The following is a 15,298-nucleotide window of genomic DNA, read 5'->3' on the forward strand; positions in this document are numbered from 1 at the left end:
ACAGAGCAGCTCAGGCTGAACTAGGAGACATGCAAAGCTCCTACTATATCATAAGAATCACAATACTCAAAGTTACTAAAAATAAAGGTACTTTATTTTAGTGACAATGTGGCAAAAATATTTCAGAGGATATAGGTGGTCATTACAACCCTGGCGGACGGTGTTAAAGCGGCGCTAAGACCGCCAACAGGCCGGCGGTAACAAAATTGCAATTACGACCGTCACAGCGGTACAAACAAACAGCGCAGCGGTCACTGCCAACAGACAGGCGGGAGACAATGTACCGCCCACACTATTAAAACTCACCAATCCGCCGCCTTTTCTGGGGCAGATTCTCCGTGCATAAAAACATAGAAACAGGAATTTCAAAGGGAAAACGCTCACCTCTACACACTCCACGAGGAACGAGGACACCATGGAACCGGAACTCCAAATTCTCCCTGTGATAGTCTTCCTGCTCCTCTACCAGGAGCACGAACGCCGGCGGCGAAGACCACGGTGAGTACAGCACCTACGACACAGGAGAGGGGAGGCAAAAAACAGGGACACACACACGCAACACCCCCACCCTCACCCACCACAACACACACACTAATGCATATCAATATATCACAGTTACACCCCCCCAAAGCCCCCTGGAAGAATGCAAAGACCAAAGAAAATGAGTGTAACCATCAGAATATATTAAAAACAAGTAGGCAGGAATATATATATACACAATGTACAAAATAACTACCAGGCATAGTGGTCCAGGTACTGCACAAAGAAAGTCCGTGGAACACTTGGATCACACGGTATGGGCGAGGCCCACACAAGATCCCCGACCATGACGGAGAGAACACTGCAGGGGCATCAGACAGCAAGAAAACAGGCACCTCAGGGGGAGGGAAAGGGGGGGCACCTCAGCTGCTTGAGTGCACAATGCCAAATCCATGAGGGGGCCGCATGCCCACTGTTCAATCCTGGGGAGTGCAAAGCCACAGTCTCTCAAGTCTCTACAGTGGGTGGCTTTCCCACTGTTCAATCCTGGGGAGTGCAAAGCCACAGTCTCTCAAGTCTCTACAGTGGGTGGGTTGCCCACTGTTCAATCCTGGGGCGTGCAAAGCCGCAGTCTCTCAAGTCTCTACAGTGGGTGGCTTGCCCACTGTTCAATCCTGGGGAGTGCAAAGCCACAGTCTCTCAAGTCTCTATAGTGGGTGGGTTGCCCACTGATCAATCCTGGGGAGTATAAAGCCACAGTCTCTCAAGTCTCTACACTGGGTGGCTTGCCCACTGTTCAATCCTGGGGAGTGCAAAGCCACAGTCTCTCAAGTGGATGACAGTCTCCACTGGTTCTGGAGGAGGACTGGTGCCCAGAGGGCTTCATCCTGTTAAAGACAGAGGTAGTTGATGATAGTCTCCACTGGTTCTGGAGGGGGACTGGTGCCCAGAGTGCTTCATCCTGTGAATGACAGAGGTAGTGGATGGATCTCTCCTCTGGTTCTGGAGGGGGACTGGTGCCCAGAGTGCTTCACTTTGTGAAGGACAGAGGTAGTGGATGGATCTCTCCACTGGTTCTGGAGGGGGACTGGTGCCCAGAGTGCTTCATCCTGTGAAGGACAGAGGTAGTGGATGGATCTCTCCACTGGTTCTGGAGGGGGACTGGTGCCTAGAGTGCATCACTCACCCCGTGACGGACCCCGTTGCGTCAGTGCCCCTGCCGCTCATGGGCTAGCGGTGCTTGAGATGGTGGTGCCCTGTTCAGATGTGCTTGAGATGGCGGTGCCCTGTTCAACGGTGCTTGAGATGGCGGTGCCCAGTTCAGCGGGGCTTGAGATGGTGGTGCCCTGTTCAGCAGGGCTTGAGATGGTGGTGCCCTGTTCAGCGGTGCTTGAGATGGAGGTGCCCTGTTCAGCGGGGCTTGAGATGATGGTGCCCTGTTCAGCGCCCCACCTTGGAAGATGTCACAGCTGACTCCACACTCCCAACGGGACCCCTGGGAGTGGCTTTGGTGGCTGGAGTCTTCCCCCTCTCCCGCCCGGCACTGGCCAACTTCTGATGCTTCACAGGAGGGGGACTGTGTGTGCTGTGGCTCCGTGCCACATTGGCTGCCCTGGTGGCCGGTGCACTCCACATACCGGTGACTACAGGCACCACTGGTCCCGGAGATGTTGTGGCTGAGGTGCAACTTCGGATCTATGAGATGGACGGGGTGGGGGAGGTGTGGGAAAAAGGTCAAGGGTAGGTAGGAAAGGTTTTTTGGACACACTGGGACGGGTAGCTGGAGGGGGTTTGGGAGTGGAGGAAGAGGTGGTGGTAGTAGGAGGTGTACGTTTGGTGACTTTGGGTGAAGGTGCATGCACTGGAGGCTGTCGTGATGTGGATGGCTGTTGGGTGGGTATGTGCCTCCGTTTGTGTATCTTGGGAGGGGGCGTCACAGACACACTGGGAGAGGACACAGGTGACGTGTGAATGGTAGTGGGGGTGGTGACTGAACGTGAGCGGGGTGTGCTGGTGGGTGTGCTGGTGAGGGACGTGGTGGCTGTAGAGGTAGTGCATGCAGGTGTGAGTGTAGATGAGACTGGGAGGGAGGAGGGAGACAACGAGGAAGGGGACACAGTGGAGGCAGTGGATGTTGGTGTGTCTGCATGTGTGTGTTGCTTACGTGAGTGCCTGTGGGATGTGTGGTGCTTATGTTTGCCTGAGCTTCCCTTGTGTGTTGAGGTGTGTGCAGGCTGGTCTGATGGTGTGCTTGGGATAGGCAGAGGTACAGGGGATTGGGTCTGTGTGGAGGAAGTTGGAGGGGGGAGGCTAGAGACAGGAAAAATGGCTGTCATCAGTGCTGAGGCCAGAGTCTGAAAAGCTCGGTGAAGGGCCGCCTGACCAGAATGAATGCCCTCCAGGAATGCATTTGTTTGTTGCAACTGCCTTTCTACACCCTGGATGGCATTCAAAATGGTAGACTTCCCAACAGTGAGGGACCTGAGGAGGTCAATGGCCTCCTCACTGAGGGCAGCAGGGGTGACTGGGGCAGGGCCTGAGGTGCCTGGGGCGAAGGTGTTGCCCACCCTCCTGGGTGAGCGGGCACGGGGCGAAGGCTGAGGGGCTGCTGGGAGGGCGGTGCTGGTAGGGGGGGTGGCGGCTGTACCTGTAGATGTGGGGGGCACAGATGTTGCTGCCACCACAAGGGATCTCACATCAGAGGACGAGTCTGTGTCGCTGGTGTCAGCTCCTGTCCCCTCCGTGGAGCTCCCCTCGCTCTCCGTCACACTGGTGAATTCCTAGTCCGTAGTCTTGCCCTCCAGGGCCATGTGGGATGCAGCTCCCTTATGCTCCGGTGCCACTGCTTCCCCGCCTGATTATGCTAATGCACACAAGAACAGGGAGACCAAAAAAAGGGGGGGGGGACGACAGAAGAAAGACATGTTGAGTGCATGGATTACTGCTACCGTTGGCAGACACGACAGACACAGAAGCCCCCTGCACTACGCCGCGCTCTTGGGCTCCACTGTTCAATTCCTGGGAAATGGCCTACAAGGCTATGGATGACATCTGCACACATAGATGACACACGGGCATGAATGGCTGTACTTGCCACTCTACAGAGGTGGGGTGGGGTTCCACATGGCCTGCCTTACGGAGGGGCCTTGCCTACGGAACTCGCCCTGGCCTAGGGAAACCCACAGCCCTCCTCCCCCACCCAGACACCTCTGCTGCGCGCAAAGTCAGCAGAATGAGAGTGTGCTCACCCCCTTGTGTCTGCTGTGATGCCCTCAAGCGCCCATCCAACTCCGGGTAGGCCACCGCCAGGATTCTGAACATCAGGGGGGTCATGGTGCGACGGGCACCCCTCCCACGTTGGGAGGCCATCCCCAGCTGAGCCTCTGCTGTCTTCTTGCTCCAGCGGCGAATGTCCTCCCATCTTTTCCGGCAGTGGGTGCTCCGTCTGTGGTAGACCCCCAGGGTCTTGATGTCCTTGGCAATGGCACGCCAAATATCTTTCTTCTGGTGGGCGCTGACCTACATGAAATGTACAGGGGAAAAAGAGAAGTCATTACCAACTGCACCGTCAAAGTGATTGGCCCCCATCCCTACCCTTGCCATGTGGCACATGCATTTACCGTCTTTCATGCACGCAGCACTCTGCCCCTTTCCTTCTTACATCCAGCCCTCTCCACACAGGCATAGCCCATACAACATGCTCCCTGTGTATTTACCTGTTTGTCTGGAGGACCGTAGAGTAGCGTGTACTGGGGGAGGACCCCGTCCAAGAGTTTCTCCAACTCCTCCGATGTGAAGGCAGGGGCCCTTTCCCCAGACGCACGAGCCATTGTCTCATCCAGACCGAGGTCACAGCAGCACTTGCAGTGTAGGTCCTCTCCTGTCGAAGATCAGGTATCGAGTGATTGAACAGATGGAAAATGGCGGTCACGTCCGCGGCGGTGCGTACCATCATCTTCGACCGCCTACCGCGACGGTGTACAACGTCAGCGCAGTTACCTCACATCCCATTGTCCCACTTTAGAGATCAGGCAGCCGCCATTTCAGGGGCCTACATGGCTTCATTTTCAACTGTGTCACACATACCTAGGCCTAGACTCAACACACATACAGGCCACCTTTTGTGTATGGATGGTGTTCCGTGTAAACTGTGGGTACGTACCTCTGAGTTGGTTGACTCTGTGCTCGCTGTTGTCCTTCATAGGCACCGTCCGCTGGGACATGTGAGGAGATGGCGGCATCCTCCGGTGTACCAACCGTTGGTGGACCTGTCGACAATGGAGGAGCGACATTTGATTATCACCTACAGGCTTGACCGTGCCACAATCCAGGAACTGTGTCCCCCGTTGGAGCCAGACCTGATGTCAGCAATCCGCCATCCCACAGGAATCCCCCCTCAAGTGCAGGTGCTGTCAGTGCTCCATTTCCTTGCAAGTGGCTCTTTTCAAACAACTGTCGCCATGGCATCAAGGATGTCCCAGCCTATGTTTTCCAACGTATTGTCCAGAGTGTTGTCTGCCCTTCTGAAACACATGCAGAGCTACATCGTTTTCCCTTAGGTGGAGGATTTGCCTACAGTGAAAGGTGATTTCTATGCCCAGGGATATATCCCCAACATCATAGGTGCCATTGATGGGACCCATGTGGCTTTGGTCCCCCCCCACAGCAGTGAACAGGGGTACAGAAACCAGAAGAGTTATAATTCTATGAATGTACAGATGGCACGTTTGGCAGACCAGTATATCTCCCATGTGAATGCCATGTTCCCTGGCTCAGTGCATGACGCCTACATCCTGCGGAATAGCAGCATCCCTTATGTGATGGGTCAACTCCAGAGGCACCGTGTGTGGCTATTAGGTGAGCACCTGGAAGCAAGTCATTGGTAATGGTTGTCTGGGTCTGGGGTTATCCCTATAGGTTAGTGTGTGTCTAACAGTTGTCCCTCGCCATTTGCAGGTGACTCTGGTTACCCCAACCTGCCCTGGCTACTGACCCCAGTGAGGAATCCCAGGACCAGGGCAGAGGAAAGCTACAATGAGGCCCATGGGCGAACTAGGAGGGTGATCGAGCGGACCTTCGGCCTTCTGAAGGCCAGGTTCAGGTGCTTCCATATGACAGGTGGATCCCTATTCTACTCACCAAAGAAGGTGTGCCAGATCATCGTGGCCTGCTGTATGCTTCACAACTTGGCTTTGCGACGCCAGGTGCCTTTTCTGCAGGAGGAGGGTCCAGATGGCGGTTTTGTGGTAACTGTGGAGCCGGTGGACAGTGATGAGGAGGAAGCAGAGGAAGAAGACATGCACAACAGGGACTCAGTGATCCTGCAATATTTCCAGTGAGACACAGGTAGGAATTCAAACCTGCCCACTACATGTACTTTGACACTACTATCTCTCTCCTGTCTGTCGTTTTCACCCAGTGTATGGTCACTGAGTTGTCACTTTCCCTTACGATTTCACAGATGTCCCACTGTGTGACATCTGCATAGGTTCCTCATGGACTAGAGCTGTGTGACATAGGTATGTTGACATTACTATTTAAAAAACATTTTAGCACTGTAATTGCTAATACACTATTTCGAAATCACAGACAGACTCCAGATCGTTTTGTGCTTTAGGTGTGTGTATTTAAATGCTCAATATTCAAGGGGGTAGTGAAATGGTGAAGGGTGATGGCGGAGGAGTGTCCATGGCAGAGTCCAGTCTATTAGTCTCACAGGTGCATTGCCCATATGGGCATAGGAAGTGGAGCTGGGGCAGTTTAATTATAGACAGGGTGACAAAGTGGGACAGTAGGATGACAATCAGGGTGGTCTAATTTCTTGGCAGGGGTCTTGGCATTGTGCTCTGTCTTTGTCCTGGATCTCAGGGACTGTTTGCGGGGTGGTTCTCCGTCTGCAGGGGGTGGGGTGCTGGTGTGGTGGTCCTGTGGTGGGGCGTCCTGTCCACTAGCGCCGGCGGAGGTGATGGGCAGTTCATCGTCCATGCTAGTGTCAGGGGCCCATTGTAGTGCCACAGTGTCCCTCCTGGTGTTGAGTAGTTCCTTCAGCACCCCTACAATGGTACCCAGGGTGGAGCTGATGGTTCTGAGTTCCTCCCTGAAGCCCATATACTGTTCCTCCTGCATGCGCTGGGTCTCTGGAAACTTGGCCAGTACCGTTGCCATCGTCTCCTGGGAGTGGTGGTATGCTCCCATGATGGAGGAGAGGGCCTCGTGGAGAGTGGGTTCCCTTGGCCTGTCCGCCCCCTGTCGCACAGCAGCCCTCCCAGATCCCCTGTGTTCCTGGGCCTCTGTCCCCTGGACCGTGTGCCCACTACCACTGCCCCCAGGTCCCTGTTGGTGTTGGGGTGGTGGGTTATCCTGGGTTCCCTGTAGTGGTGGACACACTGCTGATTGACGTGTCCTGGGGACGGAGGTATGGGCCCACTAGGTGGGTGCTGTGCTGGTGTTTCCGGAGGGGGGAAGGTCTGTGGTGGCCTGTGCCTGTGTGAGGGGAACCGACTGTCCAGAGGTCCCCGATGGTCCGGGCTGGTCATCTAGATCCAGTTGGACAGAGGTGCTGTCATCACTGTGGGCCTCTTCTGTTGGTGGTGTGGACATGTGTGGACCCTCCTGTCCGGTGACGTTGGGTAGGGGTCCTGCAGGGGTATAAAAGGATGTTTATTAAATCTGTGTGTGTAATGGTGTGCAATGGGCGGGTGACCGTGTACCCCAGTGCTAGCATTCCTGTGTGGGAGCTTGTGTGATGATGGTTTAGGGGGGTGTATGGGTATGTGCAGTGGGCATGCTTTGGTGATGGGTGTCCATGCTTTGTTGTTGCATGCAGGGCTTGGTGTTGGGATGTGTGGTTTGTGATGTTGGAACATATGTGAGGAGTTGGGGTGCTGGGGGTGAAGGTGAGGGTGGGGGTATTTGATAGCATGCAGGTAGGGTGGGGGATGTAATAGTAAAGCTTTGAATTACCAGAGTCCATTCCTGCACCTAGTCCTGCGAGGCCCTAAGGATGCAGAATCACCAAGACCTGCTCCTCCCATGTTGTTAGTTGTGGGGGAGGAGGTGGGGGTCTGTCGCCAGTCCGCTGAACCGCCAGGTGGTGTCTTGAGACCATGGAACGCACCTTCCCCCGTAGGTCGTTCCACCTCTTCCTGATGTCCTCCCGATTTCTTGGGTGCTGTCCCACTGCGTTGACCCTGTCCACTGTTCTTCGCCATAGCTCCATCTTCCTAGATATGGAGGTGTGCTGCACCTGTAATCCGAATAGCTGTGGCTATACCCGGACGATTTCCTTCACCATGACCCTGAGCTCCTCCTCCGAGAACCTGGGCTGTCTTTGCCGTGCCATGGGGTGGTGTAGGTAATGTGTGGGGTGGAGTGTGTGGTGATAAGTGTGGTGATATGTAGTGGTGTGTTGTGTGAGGTGTGTGGAAGTTGTGTGGGTGATGGTGTGTGCCTGTGGATGCTGTTGTTCTTGCCGGTGGTGTTTCTCTCTGGCCTTCTTTCGGAATTGTTTGTCGTGGGGGTTTGTGGGTGATGTGGGTGTGTGTTTTACATTGTATTGGGTGTGTGGGAGTGGTGTGTGTATGTGTATCAGGTGTGTGTATTTTGAATTGTCCAATGTGGCTGTGTTTTGTAAGAGTGTGTGTATTTTGAGCGCGGCGGTGTGTACCGCCAATGGAATACTGCGGATCAAAGACCGCCGCGTGGATTCATGTGTTGTGATAGTGTGGGTGTATTTCTGTTGGCGTGACGGTGGAGGTTTTGTTTTAGCCAGTTTATCACTGACCTTTGGTGTGGCGGACTTGTGTGGGTGTGGGTGTCTGACTTTTGGTGGATTCCGAGATGTGGGTCATAATAGCTGTGGCGGACTTGCGCGGCTGCGGCGGTGTGTTGGCGGTCTTCTGCATGCCGGTAAGTGGCTTTTACCGCCAACGTTGTAATGACCGCCATAGTCCCTTAGGAGGTAAGTAAAATACACAAAATATAAACACAAACCAAAACCAGGTAAGTAAACAGTAAGAAAAGTAGTGCAAACACTGTAGAATACAATAGGATGCAATTGGCATAGGGGTAACACAAACCATATACTAAGAAAGTGGAATGTGAACCACTTAGGAACCCCAGGCCTAGTGTAGTGTGTAGATGGTCACTGGAAGTGTAAGAAAACACTAGGGGTGTCCAAGATACCCCACCTCAAGACCCTGAAAAGTAGGAGTAAAGTTACCATACTTCCCCAGAAACACACTAAAATCGTGATAGGAGATTCTGCAAAGACAACAACTGACTGCAAAGCACTGAAGATGGGTTCCTGGACCTGAGGACCTGTAAAGGAAGGGGACCAAGTCCAAGAGTCACGAAAGTGTCCAGGGGGGCAGGAGCCCACTAAACCCCGGATGAAGGTGCAAAATGGCTGCCTCTGGGTGGAAGAAGCTGAAGATTCTGCAACAACAGAAGATGCCAGGAACTTCCCCTTTGGTCAGAAGATGTCCCACGGCGTGCTGGAGGATGCAGAGTTGTTTCCACACAGAAAGGCCGCAAACAAGCCTTGCTAGCTGCAAAGGTCGTCGTTGAAGAAAATGGGTGCTGCCCGGGCCCAGAAAGGACCAGGAGATCGCCCTTGGAGGAGGAGACAGAGGGGACACTCAGCAATAGAGAGAGCCCACGCTGAAGCAGGCAGCACCCACAGAAGCACTTGAACACGGGTTCAAGAAAACTGAGCATGGCAGTCATCTCAACACTATAAAGGAGGGTCCCACGAAGCCGGAGGTCAACTCAGCGAGTTGAGCAATGCAGGACGGAGTGCTGGGGACCTGGGCTGTGCTTTGCACAAAGGATTCCTTGCAAAAGTGCACAATAGCCTTAGCAGCTGCAGTTTACGCAGTACACAGGATTACTGTCTGGCGTGGGGAAGCAAGGACTTACCTCCACCAAATTTGGAGAGATGGGCCACTGGACTGTCGGGGTCACTTGGATCCAGCTCCTGCGTTCCAGGGACCCTGCTCGTCAAGATGAGAGGGGACCCAGAGGACCGGTGAAGCAGACGTTTGGTGCCTGCATTAGCAGAAGGAAGATTCTGTTGACCCATGGGAGATTTCTTCTTGGCTTCCAGTGCAGGGTGAAGGCAGACAGCCCTCAGAGCATGCACCACCAGGAAACAGTTGTGAAAGCCTGCAGGATTAGGCACTACAACGTTGCTGGTAGTCTTCTTGCTACTTTGTTGTGGTTTTGCAGGCATCCTGGAGCAGTCAGCGGTCGATCCTTGGCAGAAGTCAAAGAGGGAGATGCAGAGGAACTCTGGTGAGCTCTTGCATTCGTTATCTGACGAGAAACCCACAGGAGAGACCCTAAATAGCCCTCAGAGGAAGATTGGCCCCCTAGTCAGGTAAGCACCTATCAGGAGGGGTCTCTGATGTCACCTGCTGGCACTGGCCACTCAGAGGCCTCCATTGTACCCTCACACCTCTGTATTCAAGATGGCAGAGGTCTGGGACACACTGGAGGAACTCTGGGCACCACCCCTGGGGTGGTGATAGACAGGGGAGTGGTCACTCCCCTTTCCTTTGTCCAGTTTTGCTCCAGAGCAGGGGCAACCCTGAACTGGTGTAGACTGGTTTATGCAAGGAGGGCACCATATGTGCCCTTCAAAGCATTTCCAGAGTTCAGGAGAGGCTACTCCTCTCAGGCCCTTAATACCTATTTCCAAAGGGAGAGGGTGTAACACCCTCTCTCAGAGGAAATCCTTTGTTCTGCCTTCCTGGGACTGGGATGCCCAGACCACAGGAGGGCAGAAGCCTGTCTGTGGGTTAGCAGCAGCGGTAGCTGCAGTGAAAACCCCAGAGAGCTGGTTTGGCAGTACCCGGGGTCCATGCTGGAGCCCCTGGGATGCATGGGATTGGCACCCCAATACCAGATTTGGCATGGGGGGAAAATTCCATGATCTTAGACATGTTACATGGCCATATTTGGAGTTACCATTGTGAAGCTACATATAGGTATTGACCTATATGTAGTGCACGCGTGTAATGGTGTCCCCGCACTCACAAAGTCCAGGGAAATTGCCCTGAACTATATGGGGGCACCATGGCTAGTACCAGGGTGCCCTCACACTTAGTAACTTTGCACATAACCTTTACCAAGTGAGGTTTAGACATATAGGTGACTTATAAGTTACTTAAGTGCAGTGTAAATTGGCTGTGAAATAACATGGATGTTATTTCACTGAGGCTGCAGTGGCAGTGCTGTGTAAGAATGGTCTGAGCTCCCCATGGGTGGCAAAAGAAATGCTGCAGCCCATAGGGATCTCCTGGAACCCCAATACCCTCGGTACCTAGGTACCATATACTAGGGAATTATAAGGGTGTTCCAGTGTGCCAATCAGAATTGGTAAAAATGGTCACTAACCTGCAGTGACAGTTTTAAAGACAGAGAGAGCATAAGCACTGAGGTTCTGGTTAGCAGAGCCTCAGTGACACAGTTACCACACAGGGAACACATTCAGGACACAAACTATGAGCACTGGGGTCCTGGCTAGCAGGATCCCAGTGAGACAGGCACAAATAAACTGATACACGAGTGAAAGTGGGAGTAACATGCCAGGCAAGATGGTACTTTCCCACACCTGCTTCTACTTGTCCCAGCCTGTCCCACCCCAGGATGTGGTGCTTCCTTCAACCCCCAAGGGCCTCCATCCGCCCACCTTTCCTGAAGGCTTTGTGGGGCCCTTTGGAGCCAATTTCAATGACCCAACCAGGGGTCATCCACAGCCCAGGTGACTCTTGCCTCCCCTTGCCCTGCCTCCTCCTGTTTGGGCCCCTGCTTACCAGGGGCCCAGTGAAACTGACCAGAAGCTCCCATCCTACCCATCCCTTGCATTCTCATCAAGAGGCGCCATAGCGGCCTCCTGAGCTTTACTTTTGTTCTGTGCAGCGGGAGGCTCATCATAACCTCCCGCTCTATAATGTCCTCTGGCTTGGCGAAAGGCACTGTAGTGACCTCCTTGGGCTCCTTTTGCGATCTCATACACGTGCATGGAGCTCCAAGTTTTCAAAGGGAGGCGCAGCGTCTCCTAGAGCAGACCCCACCCATGTCTGTGCCATGTTGCCCCAGCTGCTTCCTACAGAATGTGGCTCTGGCTCATGCCACTAGGGAGCCTGGGTGCTGCCGACATTCTCTTCCCTCATGGGCCCCGCAGCACGGCTCCACCCCAGCACGCACCTCGCTAGGGCACTCGTCACACATGCGTTGCCTTTCCTCCTTACTTCCAAAGACACTACCCGCACCTTGTGGGCAGCATGCAAGGAATTATGGTTGCAGCCATGCATTCTGAGGCCCACCGCATTGGTCTTGTCGTGGCAGCCCTATCACTCCATTCCACAACCAAGTCCATGTGCCCTGCTTCACAAAGCAGGTGCAGTGCTTCCGCTACTTTCTCGGCGTTAGACCCATCTTCAGCCTAAATAGAGGGCGGGGGCAAAAATGCCAGAAAAAGACTATCCGGACTCCCTGTCACCAGCCACCAGGTCTGCTGAAACTTAAAATGGTGTCAGGGAGCCCAAATGGAGCTCACATATAGTGTGTTGGTTTATGGAACCTTTGGAGCCCAAGCAAACAGAGGAGGTTAGGCAGTCTCCCAAAAACCCTTGTGGGGAAAACCTCCCTGTGGTTGGCTGCCCCCCAAATCTCAATTCTAAAGGCTAAAACCACACATCACGTCCCATAGGCACAGTGCTGTAAGTCGAAAAGTCAGGATTCTCTGGAAGATGGAGTCACCACAACATAAGGCCAGTTAGCAAGCACTTATCAAAGAAATGTGAAACATAATGGTTACCTGTTATGAACCAGCTGACTTTATGTTACCAATGGGAGCTTTCATTTTACAAATCATTGTTTTAATGTATGCGCGCTCCATTGTTTCATTTTAATCAAGTTGATTTATTTAATCAAACAAATATTACAATAGCTGAATCCACTAATAAGTGAAATGAACATACAAGACTGGATGGATCCATGACTAGATCCCAGACATCCTGGTGACGCGAGCCCCTAACGTGAGTGCATCAGCGGGCACATGAGTCTGCAGACACACACAAGGGAGGATGGATGTCTTGTCATATCTCCCCCATTTTCCTCCCTCACAACCTATACGTTGACTGTGCTCTTCAAGAACAAATGGTCTTTATGAAAGGCGATTTACAACACAACACAGTGCAACGCATGCAATGGTCTACCAAACAATACCGGGTCAAATGGTAAACGGAAATGTTTGAAAGTCAGTGAGGATCATTTGAGTACAAAAGAAAAGATTTGACTAACTGTAAAACAGACTAACTGAGCAAGAGGAGGAGCACCAAACTATTCTGGTCAATGGTCAATCAAATATCAATCGGTGACGAGCGTACCAAAGAGACACACCCAAATCGCCCAGATTTCCCATTTGATGCTGCACTTCTCAATAATCAACTCTTAGGAATCTATCAAACCCAATGTACCGTCGCCAATACATTAACATTGAGTACTATTAAGAAACAAAAGAAAACTTAAGGAATCCTGAAATAGAGCAGATATGCATAGAGGAACTTTCTGTGCTCAAATTGATGAGGATGAGCAAAGACGGGGTGCCCAGTCCAAATGACCTCTTGTCAGCTCTCTTTACAGCAGATTCCTCGCATTCCTTGGTATGAGGTACTTTCCCCCTTGTTTGGATACTGTCAGGCATCAAATGGGATTTCAGAATCCTGGCGGGGTCAATCAACCAATCAATCTGTCTTTAAGGATGGATTAAAATCGGAACCCCTTCATTACAGCCTTATAGCGCTCATTGACAATGATGCCAAACTGTATGCAAGGCTTTTGCATTCACAATTTAAAAGCATGGGCAAATGAAGGACATATCATCCTCAGGAACTAGTGTGGCTTTAAAGATAACTGCAGCACTTCTACAAACTTAATGGTGGTGGCCTTAATGTGCAATAAGGTAATCAGGAGAGACTCAGTTCTTCATTCATGATTTTTTTAATTTCAAAGCCACTTTTGATCGCATCCCTAGACATTCCTTAAGGTGCTGATTGCGGGGTTGTGGTATCCCATCAAACCTCTTAAGAGCTATTGAGCAGCTGTACCTGGTAAGGCGCATGCATCTCACTGAAGATCCCCACAAATATTGGGTTGAAGTAGGGATGTGTGCTGGCACCTCAACTATTCAATCTGTATATCACCGACCTGTCTGCAGCTCTTGATGTTGTCAATTGCCATCCCACAAAATGTGTGCCAATGCATGACGCACTTGCTCTATGTAGATGACCTCCTGTTGTTAAGGCACACTAAAATAGGCCTGTGGTAACCACTATGAACCCTGAAGTTTTACATGGTCAAGAACAGTCTCAAAATATATAACACAAAATCCAAGATTGTCATCTTTGGAAAGAAGCTCACAGAACAGGGAAAGCGGCACAAAATAGCAAAGACACCTTCCATAACCACAAGAACATTTTGAAAACCAAAGGCAGCAGCCGTCTGCTTGCCTTCATCACTCTATCTCAGAAACTGGGGGTTTAGTGTAGAGCCTGAACTTCAGGTGATGAAGGCCAAGGTGATACCAACGCTAACTTATAGGAGCGAAATGACCCTTGGTAACGAGGCTAACCTGCTATTCAACATCATTATCAAAACCTATATACCTACCAAAGAGAGTGTCATCTGCTCAAATAAGGCTTGAATTCAATCACACCAAGCAGACCTGGACCAACAGCAGTTCCTATTGAAATATCTGCCATAAACTCAGACTTGCCCCACAAGACAGCCTGAACCACCTAGTATGGTAAGACCTAAACGGTTCGGGAACCGCTCACACCTATAATCGCCACCTCCAAGGCCAGCTAAGCCAGCTTTCACTGAAAGAAGTACGGGGAAGAAATCTTTCACAGGTGTCTTGTGTCCTCTCGCCGCACCTTATTATTCTGGCTTCATGACATTTCACTGCCTTGGGCATTAAACATTTTTCCATTACACTTGTCCAATTGTGTTGCATTCCTCTTCTTACCATGTTTACTATTTTTCACTATTGCACTTTCTCCACCAGGTAACATCCTGGCCTGCTGTTATCCTGCTGCAGTTCTGCTGGTATCCTGCATTTTGCACCTTTTCTTAAGCAACGTATTTACTGCTAAGGGATGGATGATCGCAAAGTGCAAGAACCTATTATGATGATAACTACGACACTCAGTCTGGGTTGAGGTAACCTTACTTGTTCTTGCTGAACTAAGGTGTTACGTCGTGTTGCTATTCTGCGGTTTGCACCTCTTAGCAAGCACTTCATTTACTGCTTAGGGATGAACGATCTTAAAGTGCAGGAACACATTATGATGATAATTGCAGCACTTAACTCATTCTGATGTAACTACACTTGTTCCTGCCAAATTAAGGCATTGTGTTCCACTGCACTTTGCTGCTTCCCTCCAGTATTTTAATCAACATTCTTATTCAACAGAGTTTGACGTTTTTAACTTTTTTTTCTTATGTTTGTAAATTGTGGTCACATTTCTGCAAATAATATGTTTAGCTATTTTATCTTGTATGGCATAGGCTGGCAGTGCTTTGTTAAAGCTTTAATTAACAGAACCATTAATGATTTATTCAACTGAGCCACTCTGGTTCTTAATGAGATAGGCAAGACTAGCTGTATAGTTCAGGTACCTCAGTGCTGGAAATGAATAAAATGTAAGTGTTCATTTGTGACACAGAAGTGCATGGAGAGGGGTGGGGGAGGGTAATTGATCTGAGGAGGAGGAGGTGGCACCACTCTCACAAAGAAAACAATTTATTA

This window comes from Pleurodeles waltl, chromosome 8 (assembly GCF_031143425.1).
Source record: "Pleurodeles waltl isolate 20211129_DDA chromosome 8, aPleWal1.hap1.20221129, whole genome shotgun sequence".
Classification (NCBI taxonomy): domain Eukaryota; kingdom Metazoa; phylum Chordata; class Amphibia; order Caudata; family Salamandridae; genus Pleurodeles; species Pleurodeles waltl.